This window comes from Notamacropus eugenii, chromosome 1 (genome assembly GCF_028372415.1).
Source record: "Notamacropus eugenii isolate mMacEug1 chromosome 1, mMacEug1.pri_v2, whole genome shotgun sequence".
Taxonomy (NCBI): Eukaryota; Metazoa; Chordata; class Mammalia; order Diprotodontia; family Macropodidae; genus Notamacropus; species Notamacropus eugenii.
In genome coordinates this window covers 544,775,539-544,794,779 of record NC_092872.1, presented here as the reverse complement: position 1 = coordinate 544,794,779, position 19,241 = coordinate 544,775,539, and the positions used below count along the sequence as shown (strand labels likewise).

At 37.8% G+C, this 19,241-nt stretch overlaps 1 protein-coding gene and 1 pseudogene across 3 annotated transcripts in view; both read right to left on the bottom strand.

Moving 5' to 3' along the window:
• CDH13 (cadherin 13) overlaps positions 1 to 19,241 on the bottom strand; it is a 1,297,228-nt gene that overhangs the window by 362,142 nt on the left and 915,845 nt on the right. The window lies entirely within an intron of this gene.
• On the bottom strand, positions 9,710 to 11,170 carry LOC140520319 (fructose-bisphosphate aldolase A pseudogene; annotated as a pseudogene).

Here is a 19,241-nt window from a genome sequence, read left to right as displayed (position 1 = left end):
CCTAGTTTTGATCACTCCACTTATTCTTCTGAGAAAATATTTTCAGTGCTTTTCTACCGCCTTTCAAGTAATATTCAAGGCTCTCTGAAACCTGGCACCAAATTATCTTTCAAATCTTATCTCATGTTATCCCTCTCTATACACTTTACACTCTAACTACAGATTATTCTCTTATCTTCTTATTTAACCCTAACCCCTGATGAAATATCCCTTCTACTCTTGGCTCATTTTATTACCTGTGCCTGGAATGAATGTCTGGACCTCTTCATCTTTTTTAGCTTCTCCCCATCTTTAAAACTCAACCGAAGTATTACTTCTCTGAAGTCTTCCATATTCCACTAGACTGTAGCTCTTTTCTTCCTTAGATCTCATAGATTACTCTATGCAACCCTGCGGTATTGATCATGTAAATCATGTGAATTTATATTCCACAAACTCAATATGAAGTCTCTAATTTATGTGACATGAGGATGGATGGTAGGAACTAAAGATATTAAACCTAGAGAAGAGACTGGCAGGGGATAACTTTATCCAAGTATTTGAAGAACTTTCAAATGGAAAAGTTGTCAGAATTGTTCTCCTTGACCCCAGATGAAGGGATGAATTTAGAAAAAATAGATGACAGTTGAAAGGGGGAAATTTTCAATTTACTCTAAAGAGTATTTTATAAAATTAGAGTCATCCAAAAGTGAAGAAGGTTGCCTTGGTAGGTAATGGTTCTTCTGTATTGGAGGTCTTCAATCAAGCAAATGCTAAACGAACATTTGAGGTGGAGATTTTTTTTTCTAATGTAATGGGTTAGAGTAGATGGCAGCTGAGTTCCCTTACAATGCTAAGGTTTAGTGATCATGGAAACTCATGCACTTTACCTATTTTTTTAAATGAATTTCTTCTAGACTCTAAGTTATTTGAGTACAGGTACTAAGAAATCTTCTAGAAAAGGAATTTCTTCCCCTCCCACATACCCATTATTCACCTTTCCCCTCAAATGTTACCTTCCTTTTACTCTGTGTGTATCCTACACACAGAGATTTATTTAAATGAGACATTATTCATTAGTATACAAGCTTTTTGTTTTTGATTTTACTTTGCATTATTGCATTTAGTACGCTGCCTGGCACATACTAATGAATTAGTGCCTATTAGCTGATTGATGTCTTATCTGAACTTTCTATCACATCTACCTCTGAAAGGGGGTGCTTACACAGGAATTTAATATGGATGAATTTATATAAATTGGATGGATAAACAGCTAACTTCCATGAGGTAGTTAGTTAAAGGTCATCCTCCATATTCCAAGTTGCCTTAGAAACTATCTGCTTGCAACTGTCATTGAAACTAGAACATTATAGAAACACACACAGACGTACACAAACACACACAGACACACACACACACACACAATCATTTGCTTTCTCCCTATGTAAAGGTACTAAAAACTGCAACTATTCTATTTATTTGAGAGTTGATCATTTTTCTCTTCTTAGAAAGGTGGCAAAGTACAATCTAATGTGACAAAAGCTCTGACCTTGGAGTCAGATCCAGTCTCTATCTTATAATTTTATTGATATATAATATTATAAGATTTGCGAAACTTTTTCCATAGACTTTTGCTTTGTCCTCATAACACCTTGTGAGCTAAGTGCTTCAAGTATTGTTGTACCTATTTGACAGATGAGAAATTGAGGTTTAGAATGATTACATTACTAACCCAAGATCCCACACCCATAAAGTGTTAAGAGGTGCTAGAACTCCCCTAACATCAAGTGGGACAGATACAGCTGGGAGTAGGGCACAAAGGACCAAATCACAATGGCTGAAGTTTCTTTAGGAGGAGATGGGCCATCCTTCAGAGAGTACACTTGTATCATGCATGGCCTCTCTGGGAGTCAGAAAGCCCCTTACTGAGGCAGTTGAACTTATTGAGAGAGTGTCCTTTGTAACACTATTTGCCCCAAATCAGTTGCATGGGTCCTACCTAGAGGATTAGAAGATTCAGAGTAACCATGAAGAGAAAGTACCCCCCCACCCCAACACACACACACACACACTCCCAAGCTAATTATGACTTTTTGAAATGAAATTTGAAGTTAGATTTCTTCTAAATCTTAGTCTACCCTCTTTTCCAGTATACTACACTAATATTTCATATTTAGCACTTCTGTGATTTTTGGCAACTCATTTCAATCCTCTGGACCTAAGTTTTCTCCTCTGTAAAATGAAGGCAATATGGTACCAAAATTAGAAGATATCTGAGGAGCTATTATTCTCTTTTTTAATGAATTATCATTATAATTATGTCTATGAAGGAAAGGGAATGGAATAAGTGCTACTTGGTGACATAGCAAACCATCAACTCAATTGAAATGTTGTTAATAAGTTACTAACATAACGGGATTCAGGCATGTCCATCACTGGTCATCCCTCTTTAGGGAAAAGAAATCAAAAGTAAGCTTAACTGCTACACTTTAGTTAGAAACATCTAAGTATCTCATGGCCACATGCTGAGCTGCTAATGTTTTTAACTCATGTACATATTGTATGGACTCTGGAGTGATCTGAGACACAACCTCAAATTGAAATAGACCCATTTATAGTCCCCAACTTACACTCATTCATGACACAAGAGGAAGAGACCCAGTAACTAATCCCTAAGAACAGTGGCCTCACTTCCTACCCTCAGTCTACCTATTCTTTCTATGTATCTTTTATCACAAAGTAGACCAGTTCAACTCAAGATAGGGTATGCCCTTTGCCTTTTATCAGTCTTTCTCTTGAATGGCTCAATTAAAAGGTAAGTGCTTCAGTTTAAGCTCTATTCTATACACATACACACACACACAAACACCACACACATAGACACAAACACAAAGAGGATGATGATTGGAGATTTTATAGACACACATATATTCATGTGTATATAAATAAATACACATTTATGCATATATGAATATATATATGTATATACATATTTGTACATATGAATATATACATATAAATGCACAGATGGGGAGGAGATAAAGGGGATATATCTCTATCTATCTATCTATATCCATACACATAAACAGAAAGGTGTATATATATATATATATATATATATATATACATATATATATATAGGGGGAGGTTTCACATAGAAGGAACTACTTGAGCTGCATATTAAAAGTAGTAAATTATTCTATAAGACAGAGTAGAAGAAAGAGCACACCCCAGTCATGAGGAATAGCCACTGCCAAGGCATGGAGAAGATAGGTGGTGTTCCATGTTTAAGGATCAGAGAGAAGGCCAGCTTGGATGGATCAAAGAGTATAGCAGGGAGAGGGATAGATGATGAGCCTGAAAAGGTAGGCTGTGGTCAGATTGTAGTGGGCTTTAAAAGCTAAACAGATTTTAAAAAAATGATTTTGAATTTGATTCTTGAAGTAGTGAAAAATCTCTGACTGAGTGGGGAGGAATAGGTAGGGGAGGAGGGGTGTGTGTGATTTGATCAGATCTGTCCTTGAGGAAAATAGCTTTGGTAGTACATAAAAGGGACTAGAGTGGAAAGGGACTTGAGTCAGGAAGACCAATTAGGAGGTTTTTACAATGATCTTAGCAAGAAGGCCTAGAGAGAAACAGTCAAATGCACAAAGTGGGTGCTACAAAGGTATACATGGCAGTTATCTGGCGATTGATTAAATATATAGGATAAGGGAGAGTGAGCAGTCCAGGATAAGGCTGATTTTATGAATGTGCACGACAGAAAAAATGGTACCTACAACAGAAGTATGTAAGTTAGAAAAAGGATCAGGTTCTGAAGGAAAGATAATAAGTTCTCTTTTAAATGCATTGTTTTTGATATGTCTTCAGGACAACATTCAGCTTGAAATGCTCAAGTCAATTGGTGTTGGAGGAGTGAAGTTCAGTGAAGTAACTAAAGCTGGATAAGATTTGTGATTTACCTTCATAGAGATAATTAAACCTATGGGAGTTGATGAGTTTACCAAGAGAACCTGTAGAGAGAGAAAAGTAGGGGAGCATAATACAGAGCCTTGGGGAACACCTACAGGAAGGTGACATTCTGAATGATGAGCCAACAAAGCAGACTGAAGAGGAATTGCGTATAATGGGAACCAGGAAGAAAGAGAAGCATCATAATAGCTAAATATTTGCAACAATGGTGGGGCAGGGGGTGTGTAGAGAAGGGCATCAATAGAGTCAACAACACTGCATAGTTCAACCAGAATGGGAACTGATAAAAAAAAATCAACCATTAGCTTGGGAGATCAAAATGTCATTGGCAAATATGAAGAGAATACTTTCAGTAGTATCATGAAATAAAAAGCAGATTGCAGGGTGAGTGAGAGTAGAGAAGTAGAAATATTGAATGTAGGAATATTTTTTCTAGGAATTTGGCTGAAATACGAGAGACATGGGACAATGTGGTTCAATAAAAGGATTTTTTTTTTTAAGGATAGAGGTGACTTGGGCACCTTTTAAGGAAGCAAGGAAAGATTAATAAATAAGGAGAAGTTGAATATTTGATGGGGGGTGATGATCGAGGTAGCCATCTGCTGTAAAAGAAGGAAGGAAAGGGAATCAAAGGCAAACATGGAAAGGTTTGGTCTTGGCAAGGAGAAGGATCATCTCATTGTTAAAAACTGGGGAAAAGGAATAAAGGATCAAGGATCATGCCAATGGGTTATGAGATTATGAAAAAGAGAAAAGAGGAATTTCACTTCAAATATTTTTTCCTTTCTCAGTAAAGTAAGAGGTGAAATATGAAGCTAAGAGATGGGAAAGAGAGATGTGGGAGGTTTGAGGAGTAAGAGAAAGTTTGGAAAATATTTTGTTAGTGATATACGGAAGAATAAAAAGATTGAAAGGATGCCATGAGGCAATCCAATTGAAATTGACTCACATGACTTTATAATACTACCCATCAGGTTGCTTATGTGACTTTCATCAGTTCTAGTCAGCAGCACATGAGGAGGAGCAGAGGAGACAAGTTGTAGGACTGATCAAAGGTTGAGATTTAGCAAGGAATAACAATAAGACAAAAAAGCAAAGCATTCCAAAGTAGAAGACAGTATTGAGTTGAAATATCTAAGAAGGATAATGGCTGGAGAGGAAGGAAGATGTGGTCTGAATAGGAGTCATTACCTAAGAATGGACTGACAGATGGAAGGGATGGAGTTTTCAATGAGGGCAAAGCATGATTTAGTATGAGTGAGGCAGAGGGAGAGATGAAATGAGAGGAAGCAATGGACAGACAGAGAAATATCAGTTCTTAGGGGAACAAAACTCTTTAAAGGAATGCTGAGATTTAAGTAGACTTAGGTGGAGTGGAGTAGGTCATGGGAATCAAGGAAATTGAAAAATGGAAAATTTAGGGAGTACAAGGGTATTTCATTACAACTGGTGAAGTTCATAAGTATCAGAGCAGAAGTTGGAGAGAAGAGAAAGACAGTAAGGCAGATGTTGAAGCCATTGTGAAAGGAGAGAGAAGGACCTGGGGACCATTATACACCGGACATCATAATTTGAATTAGGTGATTTTTTAATTAATCCTAGGGCACCATTTACTAATACCTTATTATTATTTGTAAACAATTTATTATTAATAATAATTTATTAATATTTATTCATTGCAGGGTACTTTTTATAGCATGATGTGACACCTGGGCTTTCTTTTGACTCTTGTAAATGTTCCCTGTTGTATCTAAAATACACCCAGACTCCAAATAGAAATAATGCTGAGTCCTATGCCCTATGGGGCAGCAAGCTAGAGGATAGAGAGGCCGAGCCTGGAATCAAGAAGATCTGAGTTCAAATCTGATCTCAGGAACTTGGTAGCTGTGTGACCCTGGGCAAGTCACTTAATTCCCTTTGCTAAGTTTCCTCATGTCTAAAATGAGATGAAGAAATGGCAAACTACTACAATAATTTTGCCAAGAAAACCTCAAATGAGGTCACCAAGAGTTAGACATGACCCAAACAACTAAACAACAAACACTACAGGAGTGGCCATATCCTCTCCATGTTTTCATTATTCATTTGGGATACCAAGTCCCCACTTTTATTGCTGCAAAAGAGCACAGGTTTTGGCACTACCCAGTTTCCCTGCTATGGTGATACAGTTCAGGAAGCATAGCTCAGAAGGCTCCTACCCTAAGGGCAAGAGAAGAGAGATTTCATGATGAAAAAAAAGAGAGGGGGAATAGTGGTTCTAGTGTATTCTAGCACATTCTGTAGGTGGAATAATATTATGTAGGATGGATAATTGTTGAAACATCTTAGGATGCACTACTATCCTTAGAATGATTTTGCCCCAAATCCCTGGAGACTGTTGGACCTTGGAGAGTGGCTTCTTGCAGCCTGTGGAAAATGATGTGCCAGCACTCCCAAGCTAAGCAGAAGATAGGCAATCAAGGGTCAGAAAAGCATCTTTTGACAAATAAATTGACTGTAATAATATACATGATTAATGAGAAATTCTGAGAGGTCATAGCATTTATTGCGTTCCTTGAAGTTGGACAAATGATCCAGAACACCACAAACTCTGTATTCATCGGGGAGAGAGTCTCTAAATTGCTGGTAAAACTGTAATGTTGCTGATTTTGCAGACATGTGTTCTTCAGCCTGATAAGTAAATACATATTGTGTAACATGGTAATGCTGCAAGCTGTTGTTTTGTGGTTTGAATGTCAGCTGCGTTTGATTGATGCTAGCAATGGAAGTATTTATAAAATAGCGCTGAATTAGAAGCAGTCAGTTTATGAGTCTAGGGAAATGGATCTTTTATGAAGAATAAAACTTTATGATGAAGGAACTATGTCAGGGCCGCATGCATCTGAAATTAAATGTGCTTGGATTGAGATCAAAGTGTGAGTCCATTGGAATGCAAGCCATAACTGCACACAGAGTAGCTCTACCCCATCTCGCCCTTGATGACTGGGCTTTCATCATCTTTTAGAGAGAGAGGCCCAGAGCCTATGCTATCCAGCTAGAGAGCTGTATTCTCTTTTTTAGTCCACGTTTTAATGAAGTGCTGTTTCAGTGTTACAGGGGAGCCCTGAGAAAGTGACTGTTGCTTTGGAAAGTGCCTAAGACATGCCCTTAGATGAGGAAAACAAACAAGTAAACAAATCTAGGAGCTTGTGAATTGATCCAAAGGTAAGCTATGGTATTTATTCATTGGGCAGCAAAAATCCAATTGTTTCTGTGTGTTTGTTTATTTGTTTGTTTTTTATAAGGAAAGGGAATTCTTCAGTGTTTGGCATTTATGGGAAGACTTAAGACAAGCCTCATACAGGATGGGCGGTGATCTGCATTGATAGATGGAACTGTGACCTTAATGAGATCACAAATCCATTTGAATATTGGTGAATTAATGACATATATAGTAAATACCACACACACACATCACCTGTAGTGAGGCATATTTAGATTGTTATTTTATATGCACATATATAAACATATAAAACATGCATGCATGCATGCAGGGGTGTATGTATAACCTAATCTGTGATTTATTTGCTTAAGAAATTCCTGGAAAAGGAATTTCTTTTATCTGCTCAAATAAGCACATGCTTTCTTAATTTGTAGTGGAGTTACTAAGGGACAAGGAGAGATTACATGATTTGCTCAGGGTCACATATTATGTGTCACAGATTGGAATGGGAACCAGTCTTCCTAAACGGGAAATTAGAGGGTATCTAGTTCAACCCTTTCACTTTATAGATGAGAATACTGAAGTTTTCAGCTTGGGAAGGCAGCATGAGATCCAAGACTTTCTTTTTGATATCTGTGATCTTGGACAAGTTACTGGACTTCTCTGGGTCTCATTTTCCTCATTTGTAAAGTAAAGGATTTGGCTTAGATCACTACAATCACTTCCAGGTTTAAATCTATAACCACTGATTCTAATAGAAGCTGATTGACTTGCTTAAGGTTACACAGAAGGACAATAAGAAAATAAACAAAACAGATTTGAATCAAGTTCCTCTAGCTAAGCAGGTAACATAATGGACAGTACTTATGAGGAAGACCAGAGTTCAAATTTGACCTCAGAAACTTCCTAGCTGTGTGACTATGGGCAAGTCACTCAACCTTTGTCTGTCTCAGTTTCCTCAACTATAAAATCAGGATATAAAATCTCTTCCTTTCTTCTTCCAACTCTTCATTTATTGGTCTCTGAAATGTACAAATTTAAGCTGTCTTGTGAGCTGGGAACCTTGAGTTCTTTGTAAGATTAGAGTTCATAAATTAAAGCTATCAGTTACTACTTTTTCTCTTAACATGAGAAGTCATGCAAAACATATTTCCCTGTTAGGATATATTTCTATACAAACTGAGTTTGCATGTTATTCTCTTTTAGCTAATTCTTGAGAGTAAAGTTCAAGTGTTACCCCCCCAAAATTTACCTCTACAGTAAAAGCTCCTTGTTGCACACCTCTTTTATGTGATATAATTGTCCCTGTTCTTCCTCTCCCTTCCCCTTCTCCTGGTGAATCCCTCTTTCTTACTCATTTTTTTTCTGTTTCAAGATCATAATTAGATCATACCTGTGCTCTCTATATACTCCTTCTAATTGCTCTAATGATAAAGTTGTTAGTAGTTACAAGTTCATCTTCCAAAATAGAGAAATAGACACTTTAACTTTATTGAGTCCCTTATGGTTACTCTTTTAAGTTTACCATTTTGCACTTCTACACTGAATCTTGTGTTTCAATGTTAAATTTACTATTCAGCTCTGATCTTTCATTAGGAATGTTGGGAAGTCCTCTTTATCCATAAATATCCATTTCCCCCTGAAAGGTTGTACTTGGTTTTGCTGGGTAGTTTATTCTTGGTTTTAATCTTAGTTCCTCTGCCTTCTAGAATATCATATTCTAAGACCTGTACTGGAAGGTGAGCAATTTTGAATGATGCTGACTGGGACACCAAGATTTCTAAATCGTTTCTTTCTGTCTGCTTGCAATACTTTTTCCTTGATCTGTGAACTGGATTTTAGCTACAATATTCCTGGGAATTTTGATTTGGGTATCTCAGGAGGTGACAGGTTTTTTCATTTTGTATTTTACCCTCAGGTTTCCTTGATAATTTCTTGAAATATATCCAGGCTCTTTTAATTTTGATCATGGCTTTCAAGTAGGCCAATATTCTTAAACTATCTCTCTTTGATCTATTTTCCAGGTCAGTTGTTTTTCCACTGAGATATTTAATATTTTTTCCTATTTTTCATGTGACTTTTTGTTTCTTGATGTTTCATTAGATTTCAGTTGGCTAATTCCAATTTATGAGGAATTATTTTCTTTGAGAAAAGTTATTTTCTTTTGAGGAAAGTTAAAAAAATAGTTATTTTCTCCAGTGAATTTTTACACCTCCTTTTTCTCCTCATTTGGATATTCTTCTTTTTAAGAAGTTTTCCTCATCAATGAATTGTTTTCTCTTTTACCAAGTTATTGACTCTTTTTTAATATTTTTCTTGCATCACTCATTTCTTAATTTTCCCTTTTTATTTTATTTTATTTATTTATTTATTTTTCCTTGTTAAATAGTTGTTTATTGGAAAAAGTGGGCTGAGGAGGGGTCACTAGATTCACCAGAGAGCAACAATACCACACAAATTAGGAGTGATGGGAGAGGTCAGCACAAAGCTCTGGGATCTCAGCCTCTTCCTGGACTCCGAGGGATGGCCTGGAGTGCTAGGGCATACCCAGGTGGAAGGCCTTGACTTAAGTTAGTAGGCATGGTTAGAGATAAAGAGACTTGCTGGCTGCAGCTCCTGACTTCACACTTGGAGTATACTTGCCTTGAGCAGCTTGGCTGTTGGCCATGGCCACTTAATATATTCCTCTTGGGCAGCCTTGACATTTTTCTTCTTTCCACCCCAGGCCTTGAGGGCAGATGCCTGCAGGGCTCGGCCATAAGAGAAGGTCAGGGCCCATGGCTTGTGCAAGGGGCAAGTATTGATGGCATTGAGATTGATGGAGGCATCCTCTTCACTCTGACCCCCAGAGAGGAAGGTGATACCAGTGACTGCAGGAGGCACAGTCTGGCAAAGGGCAGTTACAGTTGCCATTGCAATCTCCTCATGTGAATATTTCTGGGTACGGGCATGGCCAGGGGTGACAATGTTAGGCTTCAGCAAGGTCCCTTCCAGATAGATATGGTAGTCACTCAGAGCTTTGTAGACAGCAGTCAGGACCTTCTCAGTGACATACTGACAACGCTTCAGATTATGTTCTCCATCAGGGAGGATCTCTGGCTCCACGATGGGGACAATGCCATTCTGCTGGCAAATACTAGCATATTGGGCCAGTACATTGGCATTCTACATCATGGCAAGTGAGGAAGGTGTATTATCCCCAATCTTCAGTACACAACGCCACTTGGCAAAGTCAGCTCCATCCTTCTTATACTGGGCACAGCACTCACTCAGCCCATCCAGTCCTTGGGTGGTAGTCTCGCCATTGATCCCTGCTAGAGGCACTACACCTTTGTCCACCTTGAGGCCCACAATGCCACCCTTATCCTTTATGACTTTGGAGAAGGGATGACCATCCTCAGCTTTCTGGTAGAGTGTCTCATGGAAAAGGATAACACCTCCAATACAGGGGTTCACTTGATCATCTGCGGTTGGAAGCAACTGCCTATAGAGGCGCCAATTTTCCTCTGTGTTCTCAGTTCCAATGGACTGCAGCTGCTTTGCAATGCCACCAGTGGACTCATCTGATGCCAAGATTTCCTTGCCCGGAGCAACAATTCGGTGACCTATATCAAAGAGTTCTTTCTTTTGTTCTGGTGTCAATGCCAGGTATTGGTGAGGCATGTTTTCCTTGGCTGGGCTGGTAGTTTCTGGCAGAAAGCAGACCTCTTATGGTTGAGAACTGAACTTCTGCCAACTTATTTTATTTATAAAATGCTTTTTGAACTCTTCAAGGAATTCTTTTTGCTTCGTGTCCAATTCACATTTTTCTTGGATGCTTTTGCTTTTAGCTGGTTTGACATTGGTATCTTTTTCTTAGTTCGTGTTTTGCTCTTCCTTGTCATTGTCATAGTAGCATTTTATGGTCAGATTCTTTTTGTTGTTTGCTCATTTTTTCCAGTCTATTTACTGACTTTTAACTTTACGGTATATTTGGGCTCTGCTTCTGGCATAGTGGGGAAACTATCCCAATCTTTATGTCTTTTTATACTGGAGGTCTTTAAGTTTTGGGAACTTCCACTACAGTGTGATCTGGGGAGTGGTGTGGTTACTACTCTTCTGTCCTATATACTGATCTTTACCCAGGAAGGAATCTTGCTCCCCTGAAGCCACAAGTGCTAGCATTCCTCTTGGCTCTAGAACTGTGACCAGATCCCTGCTCTCCTGTAGCCATAAATGCTAGCTCTCCCTTTCTGCCAGAGTCCCTACTCCCTTGTAGGTAGCCACAAGGAATTGCTCTGGAATTGTGATTAAGCCCCCCTGCTCTTCTGCAGACACAAGTATTAGTGTGCTTTGCCTTAGAGCTTGTGAATCAGAGTTGTACATAGGCAATGCAACAGAGGCGTACACCCAATGCCAGCAAAGGGTCTCCCATGATCTTTTTTCCAACCAACTGTCCGACCTCTTTGTATCTCTGGGATGAGAGTTCCCAAATTTGTTGCTGCTGCCACCCTCTCCAAAGTCTGTTGCTGCCGCCACAGGGTTCATCTGAATTTCTCCATGTATTCTGCCATCTTCTTTACTCAGAGTTTTCTATCAGCTGCTACTAATGGAACTGCATCCCTTAGCTTCTCCACTAATGTCTTTTTGCTCCATCTCTCAGCTTCTTTACAAATCACCTTTTTCAAATCTTAACTGTCACAGCTATGACCCCCAAATTTAACCAAATTCACTATCTCGCAGGGCTCATGAGATTCCATGAAACTCTTCCTGTTATTCTCAATATTCTATGAGAATGCTTTGAACTCAACTCACACACTTCTCATGTTACTACTTTCATCAAAGGTGAGTAATCAAAATGCCATGCAACCTGGAAAATGGCAACTGAATAAAATAAGTAAATAAATAATGAAGCTCATCCAGAGAAAAGATTCATAAGCAGATTTTTTTATAATTATAAAGCTTTACACTTTTCAAAAGGTAAATAAAAGAGAACACAAAGGAGAGGCCATTGCAGGACTTGATTTTTCCCTATAAAAATTTAAATTCCATTTCTTGACCATGAAACAAACCCTTGCCTTGACAAAGGCACAAATCCAAGAACCCATTCACCTACAGTTCCTCTAGTTGCTTCTCTCATAGGCTTCCATGGCAGAAAAATGAATTCAATTCAATTTATCCATAGATGTGACCCACAGACAATATGCCACTCAACTGGGGGATCAGTGGAAAGAGGTCTACCCTCTAGGTATTGCCTCAGTTTGAAAAAGCAATTGGAAAAAGCAGTCTGAAAAACAAACAATAATACAGCACTCAATTTCCAGCCATGGGAAAGTGTCCTACTACATGAATCTGGTGTCATGGAAAAAAAACAAAGTGGCTAAGTGGAGAGTCACCTCCTGGAAAGACAGGGTAATTGACCAATCTGGAGTTTCACTTCCAGAAATGGTGAGGACCCAGTCCTGACTGTTCTTTGCATAGACAGTAAAGATCATTTTCTTAAATAAAAGAAATTGAGATAAGGAATTTAACTGATAAGCAGTGTAGATGGACTGTTGGAATCAGATCCATCAATAAATGGGTGATAACCATTATGCAGGGGTTCTTAACCTGGGTTATATAAACTTTTAATATATTTTGACAACTTTCAATATAATTGGTTTTCTTAGTAATCCTATTTATGCTTTTAAAAATATTATTTTGAGTAAGGGAACACAGGCTTTGACAGACTGACAAATGAAACAACAGCAACCTAAGAATTTTCATCTCATAGGAAAAATCTGGCTCAATACCTGAATGAAGAGAAAGCTGAATGACCTCTATGACCTCTGCTCCCTGGGTACTGTTCCAGCAAAAACCAAAGCTGGGACAGCAGCAGAAATTCCAACCAGCTCTCACATTTCTGGAGACCTTTAAGATTTTCTTTTTTTTTTTTTTTAATTTATTTTATATATATATATATGTATATATACATATATATACATATATATATTTAATTTATTTATTTATTTCGCTTTTAACATTCATTTTCACAGAATTTTTGGGCTCCAAATTTTCTCCCCCCTTGTCCCCTCCCCCCACCCCAAAACACCGAGCATTCCAATTGCCCCCATCACCACTCTGCTCTCTCCTCCATCATTCCTCTCTGCCCTTGTCTCCATCCTCTCCTCTATCCTGTTGGGCCAAATAACTTTCTATTCCCCTTTACCTGTATTTCTTATTTCCTAGTGGCAAGAACAGTACTTGACAGTTATTCCTAAAACTTTGAGTTCCAACTTCTTTTCCTCCCTCCCTCCCCATCCCCTCCCTTTGGAAGGCAAGCAATTCAATATAGGCCAAATCTGTGTAGTTTTGCAAATGACTTCCATAATAGTTGTGTTGTATAAGACTAACTATATTTCCCTCCATCCTATCCTGCCTCCAGTTTCTTCTATTCTCTCTTTTGATCCCGTCCCTCCCTGTGAGTGTCGACCTCAAATTGTACCCTCCTCCCCATGCCCTCCCTTCCATCGTCCCCCCAACCCTGTTTATCCCCTTGTCCCCCACCTTCCTGTATTGTAAGATAGGTTTTCATACCAAAATGAGTGTGCTTTTTTTTCCTTCCTTTAGTGGAATGTGATGAGAGTAAACTTCATGTTTTTCTCTTACCTCCCCTCTTTTTCCCCAAACTAAAAAAATCTTTTGCTTGCCTCTTTTATGAGAGATAATTTGCCCCATTCCATTTCTCCCTTTCTCCTCCCATATATTTCTCTCTCACTGCTTGATTTCATTTTTTTTTAAGATATGATCCCATCCTATTCAATTCACTCTGTGCACTCTGTCTCTATGAGTGTGTGCGTGTGCATGTGTGGACCTTTAAGATTTTCAAAGAGATGCACAGAAATTTGTTGCATTTGTTGAATATAACTTAAAAATATATAAAGGCAAGGGGTTGCAGAAAGTTAAGTTTCAATTTGAGGTAAAAGAAAAAACAAAGCTATCTAAAAATTTATATGCTGTCCAAAAGTGAAATGGAGTTGCCTCAGGAAGCAGTGTATTTCCCTTTACTTGAGGTTTTCACTTGAAGGATATTCTAGAGAGGAATTCTATTCAAATATGGGTTAAATATGGATATCTCTGAAGTCCATTCAAACTCTGAAATTCTATGAATATTGTACATGGTAGAGCTTATTATTTAGGTAAGAAATGCAGAGCACTCCCCAGTTAAGTAGCCTCTGAATAGTCTCAATTACCTGATAACCTTTAGAGTCCAGTCAGAATAGAAAAATGAAAAGTTATGTTAGTTTCAGTCTCACCCTTTCATTCCAGGGCAAGCAATAACAGGTCATTCTTTCACTACCTGCTGAGCAAAGGAAGTATTTTGAATTAATCAACCAATTGTGGGGTATTTTAATATCAAGGGTACCTGGTTTCCTGTGAATTTTCCTATTAGTGCCACCTACTAGTAGAAAGCATGGTATGACAGGTAGAGTACTGGAAGTAATTGTTATGGTTGAGTTGTTCAGTCCTGTCTGATTCTACATGACCCAATGGACATTACACGAGGAGTTTTTTTGGCAAAGATATTTAGGTGGTTTGCCATTTTTTTTTCCAGTGTGTCCCCATTTTGCAGATAAGTTACTGCAGCAAATAGTGTTTGCCTTACTTCCTCAGGGTAACATAGCTAGTAAGTATCTGAGACTGGATTTGAGCTCCCATCTTCCTGACTCTAAGCCCAGTGCTCTATCCATGGTACCACCGAGCTGCCCCATCAGAAATATAGTCTAGAAGATCCCTAGGTCTATACATTCAGCCCTTCTCTCACTTTAGCTCTGTTTCTACATCATTAGCAACTGCCTATTAGATATTTCAAACTTGATTTCTTGAACACATTTCAAAATGATTATATATAGAACAGGACTGATTCCTTCTATCCCCCCAAAAAACAACAGCAACAACTGCTCTTCCAAATTCCCTGATTTCTTTCAAGAATACCACCATCTTTCTAGACACTCAGTTTTACAACCCCATGGTCATCTTATGAGGCAGTGAAGTGGTGTAGTGGATAGAAGACTAGATTCAGGAAGATTTGAGTTCAAATCTTGCCTCAGATTCTTAGTAACTGGGTAAGCCTGGGAAAGTCACTTAACATCTGCATGTTTCAATTTCCTTATCTGTGTTTGTTGTTGTTCAGTCATTTCAATCACGTGCCACTCTTTGTGATCCCATCTGGGGTTTTGTTAGCTAAGATACTGTAGTGGTTTGTCATTCCCTTCTCCTATTCATTTTACAGATGAGGAAATGGAGGCAAACAGGGGTAAGTGACTTGCCCAGAGTCACAGAGCTAGTAAGTAAGGTCAGATTTGAATTCATGAAGACTACTTTTCTGACTCCAGGCCCTACACTCTATCCACTGAGCCAATTAGCTGCCTCTCTTGATCTGTAAAACAGAGAGATAATAATAGTATATATCTCTCAGGGTTGTTGTGAGGATAATGTGTGATTTTTGTAAAGTACATTCAAATCTTAATTAAGATGCAATATAAATGCTGGCCAATATTATTATCTTCAGCTCCTTATCTCATGCTTCATATTTTCAATCAGTTGCCACAACGTGTTTATTCTCCCTCTACAACTTCCCCTGCATCTCTCCCGTTCTCTCCATTAACATGGCTACCATCATCATCAAGGTTCTTATCATCTCTCACCAGTCTAACTTCAATAACCTTCTCATTGATCTTCCTCCCTCAGGTTTTCTCACTCTACCTTAGCTTCCACATAGCTGCCAAAGTGACAACCCTAAAGCACAGTTCTGACATTCTGACCATGCCATTCCACAGAATGAAAAGTTCCAGTGGCTCCCTCTGGGATCTTACCTCTGAAATCAAAGACAAAAATAATCCTCCTTTTAGCTTTTAAAGCTCTTTTACCACCTGGGTCCAACTTACCCTTCCAGCCTTATTATATATTCCTCCCATTCTTGCAATATCTGGTCTATCCAAACTGACCATCATGCTATTTCTTGCAAATGACATTCCATGTGCTTTGTCCATGGCTTCACGTAGGTTGTCTGTGATGTCTAAAATTAAATTGTAGTCTCCTTGAGGGCAAGTACTGTCATTTGCTTCTTTTTATATCCCTGGTGCTGGTGCAGTGCCAGCTAGGTGGCACGGTAGGTAGAATGCTGGGCCTGAAGTCAGGAAGACTTCAAATCTGGCCCTAGTTATGTGACCCTGGGCAAGTCACTTAACCCTATTTGACTTAGTTTCCTTGTCTGAAAGGTGAGTTGGAGAGGGAGATGGCAAATCACTCCATTCTCTTTGCCAAGAAAACCCCAAATGGAGGCACAAAGAGTCAGATACAACTAAAAAACGAATCAACTAAAGACAAATATTGGTTGATAGAATTCAATTTCTCCTCACCTCTGTCTCTTAGAAGCTCTAACTTCTTCCAAAGCTCATAGTTAGAAATACTCATTACAAATGGAATTTCTTCATAGTCCTCCTAATTATTCCTGATATTTTTTCTCTTACTTCTCACCCCTTTAAAAATTACCTCATATATAATTTGTATATATTTATATGAGTGAATACTGTTTCCTAAAATAGGAAGCAAGCTCCCAGGGGGTAGGGACTCCTTCAATTTCTGTCTTTGTAATCCAATATTGGTATAGCTGCTAGTACACAACTATAATTGTTTAACTATTAAAATAATTAAATTATTTATTTAATAATTATGTTTAATAATGGTGGTTGATTAAACTGAGTTTGAATCTTAACCTGTGACACTTCCCTTCTGCATGACCTTGGATAAATCATTTAAACTCTCTCAGCCTCATTTTCCTGATTTGTAAAATGGGAGAATAATATCAGTAGTGTCCACCTCACATAATATTGGGAGAATCATAAAATATATGTAAATGCATTGTATGAATATTATGTAAATGCCAGCAGGTATTAATATTACCTCTGAATTAATCATATAGATTAAACAGAAAATGGACTGACCAGGACATTCACAAGCATTCAAATAAAGAGGCAATCATAATACTTAGGATTTACATTATGATTTCAAATTACACAAATGAAATTCTTATAAAGCCATTTTTAAAGGTAACTTTTGACTTAGTGGAAGATGAATATTGGTATCAAAATATTCTTTCATGATACTGTATGGCTGCCAACTGAAAAATTCCACAATAGATGAAGAATTAAAGTTGCTGTTTTTCAGTCATTTTTCAAAAAATAAATGGATAAAAGGAGATCATAAATAAGAAGAGTAATAAAGTCACAGAGCATTTGTGTTCCATTGTCAATTATAACCTTATTAGTAATATCTTGCTAACTCATTTTACACTCTGCCTAGTAGTCACCCAAATGGCCCAGTGGGCAGGAGCTTTGAAGGGTTGGACTTAACAAGTGTGACCCTTTGCAAAGCAGATTGGTTTGCAGAAAGCCATAACTATGATGGATCTCAGAAGAGTTGAGTGTTTGTCCTGTGTCCTTTGGCAAAACAAACAAATCAAAATATGTTTTCCTGTTTTTCTTCTCCCTTGACTTTTCCTTAATTATTTTACCCTCTACTTTCTTTACATTTTCCACAAATTCTTTCCTTTTCTGCCTTAGAAAAAGCCAGCCACTACCATGTGACCCTGCTGGGTATTTTCTGATGGCTCCTGATATAAAATACATGTAAGCAAATTCCAATTTTAATTAGTTAACTTGCTTCAAGAGAAACAAAGAAGCAGATACAGAGTTTCCAGTTTCACCTGTTTGTGAGCCAAGGGCAAAATTAATTAAAGTCAATGGAGAAAAGGAAATAAATATTGGGAAATAAAAGAAATCAACATTATGAAGTATTAAGTTAGAGCTCATGAAACATGAGAGAGTCAATTATTTTCAGTCATGTGTTTCTAACTGATAATTTAATCACATTTACCCTGGTCTTTTCTTTTCCTCATTGAAATTCATGCTTGGGAAAAGAAAAAGAAAGGAAAAAAAGGTGGTTTTTTTTTCCCCTTGGGTTTCTTTTTTAGCTTATTTATTCATGGACTGAGCAAGAGGTGACTAGGATGGATTTCTTATCAATACAACTTCTCCATTCTAATTCTAACAGAATATATGGCGAGAAGGATGTCATCACATTTTCTTAGCAATTTAAAAAATCAAAACAGTGAATTCTATTGTGAAAAGTGAAAACTAAGTAAACAGTATGACTGAAATGTGTTTCTTGATAAAATTTGACAGTTTTTATAAGGCATGCACAAAAATTATTTTAAGTAGTCAATTGCTTTGGTCATATTGATGTGAAAGGTAGGTTCATACATAGAATATAGCATTGGATTTAATATTAGGATGACATTTGGTTTCAGTTTTGTCCCTAATACTTGCCAGCTATGTTGGGTCATTTAATTTTTTTGAGCCTCTGCTTCTTCAGAACCAATTATTATTTTTAACATCAACCTTGGGTGAAGCATAGATTGATATCAATTATTTATGTAACACCTAGTCACTAAAATGGCAACAGACTCATCATGTTAAAAAAAATGACCACAAACATAAAAATCTGAATAAAAATGGCCAATCCCTCCCCCAAATATAGATCTATCTATCCCCCAAATATACATCAATTCTTTATTTTTTTTTTAGAAATATGATTAATGACAGCCTGATACAATACATGAGATATGGGGAGAAGTGTGACGGGATTTGTCAATGAATGATGAACAGGCTCGAAGGATCATAGATCTAGGGCTTTAGCTGGAAGGGACCACAGATGTCCTCTATTTCAACCCTTTCTGATTTTACAGAGGAGAAAACTGAGAACCATATGGCTCACCAAGGCCATCCTGGAAGTGAGTACCAGAGCTACAAGGTGAACCCTCTCTGGTACTATCTGAGTCAGAGTCATTGTGCTACACCAGAGGGCTTAACATATTCAAGCTGGATGCTAGGGATCCTGGAACTTAGCAAGAGAAGATGTGGCAATGAGAAACTTAACTTCAAAGTTAAAGACTAGCAAGGAACTCAAACCCAACAAGTCCCTGAAGATCATATATGGCAATGATATAAAGAATATAGAAGTATATTTAGAGTTAAAGTGCATACTATTTCTCCTCTTGCTTAATTTA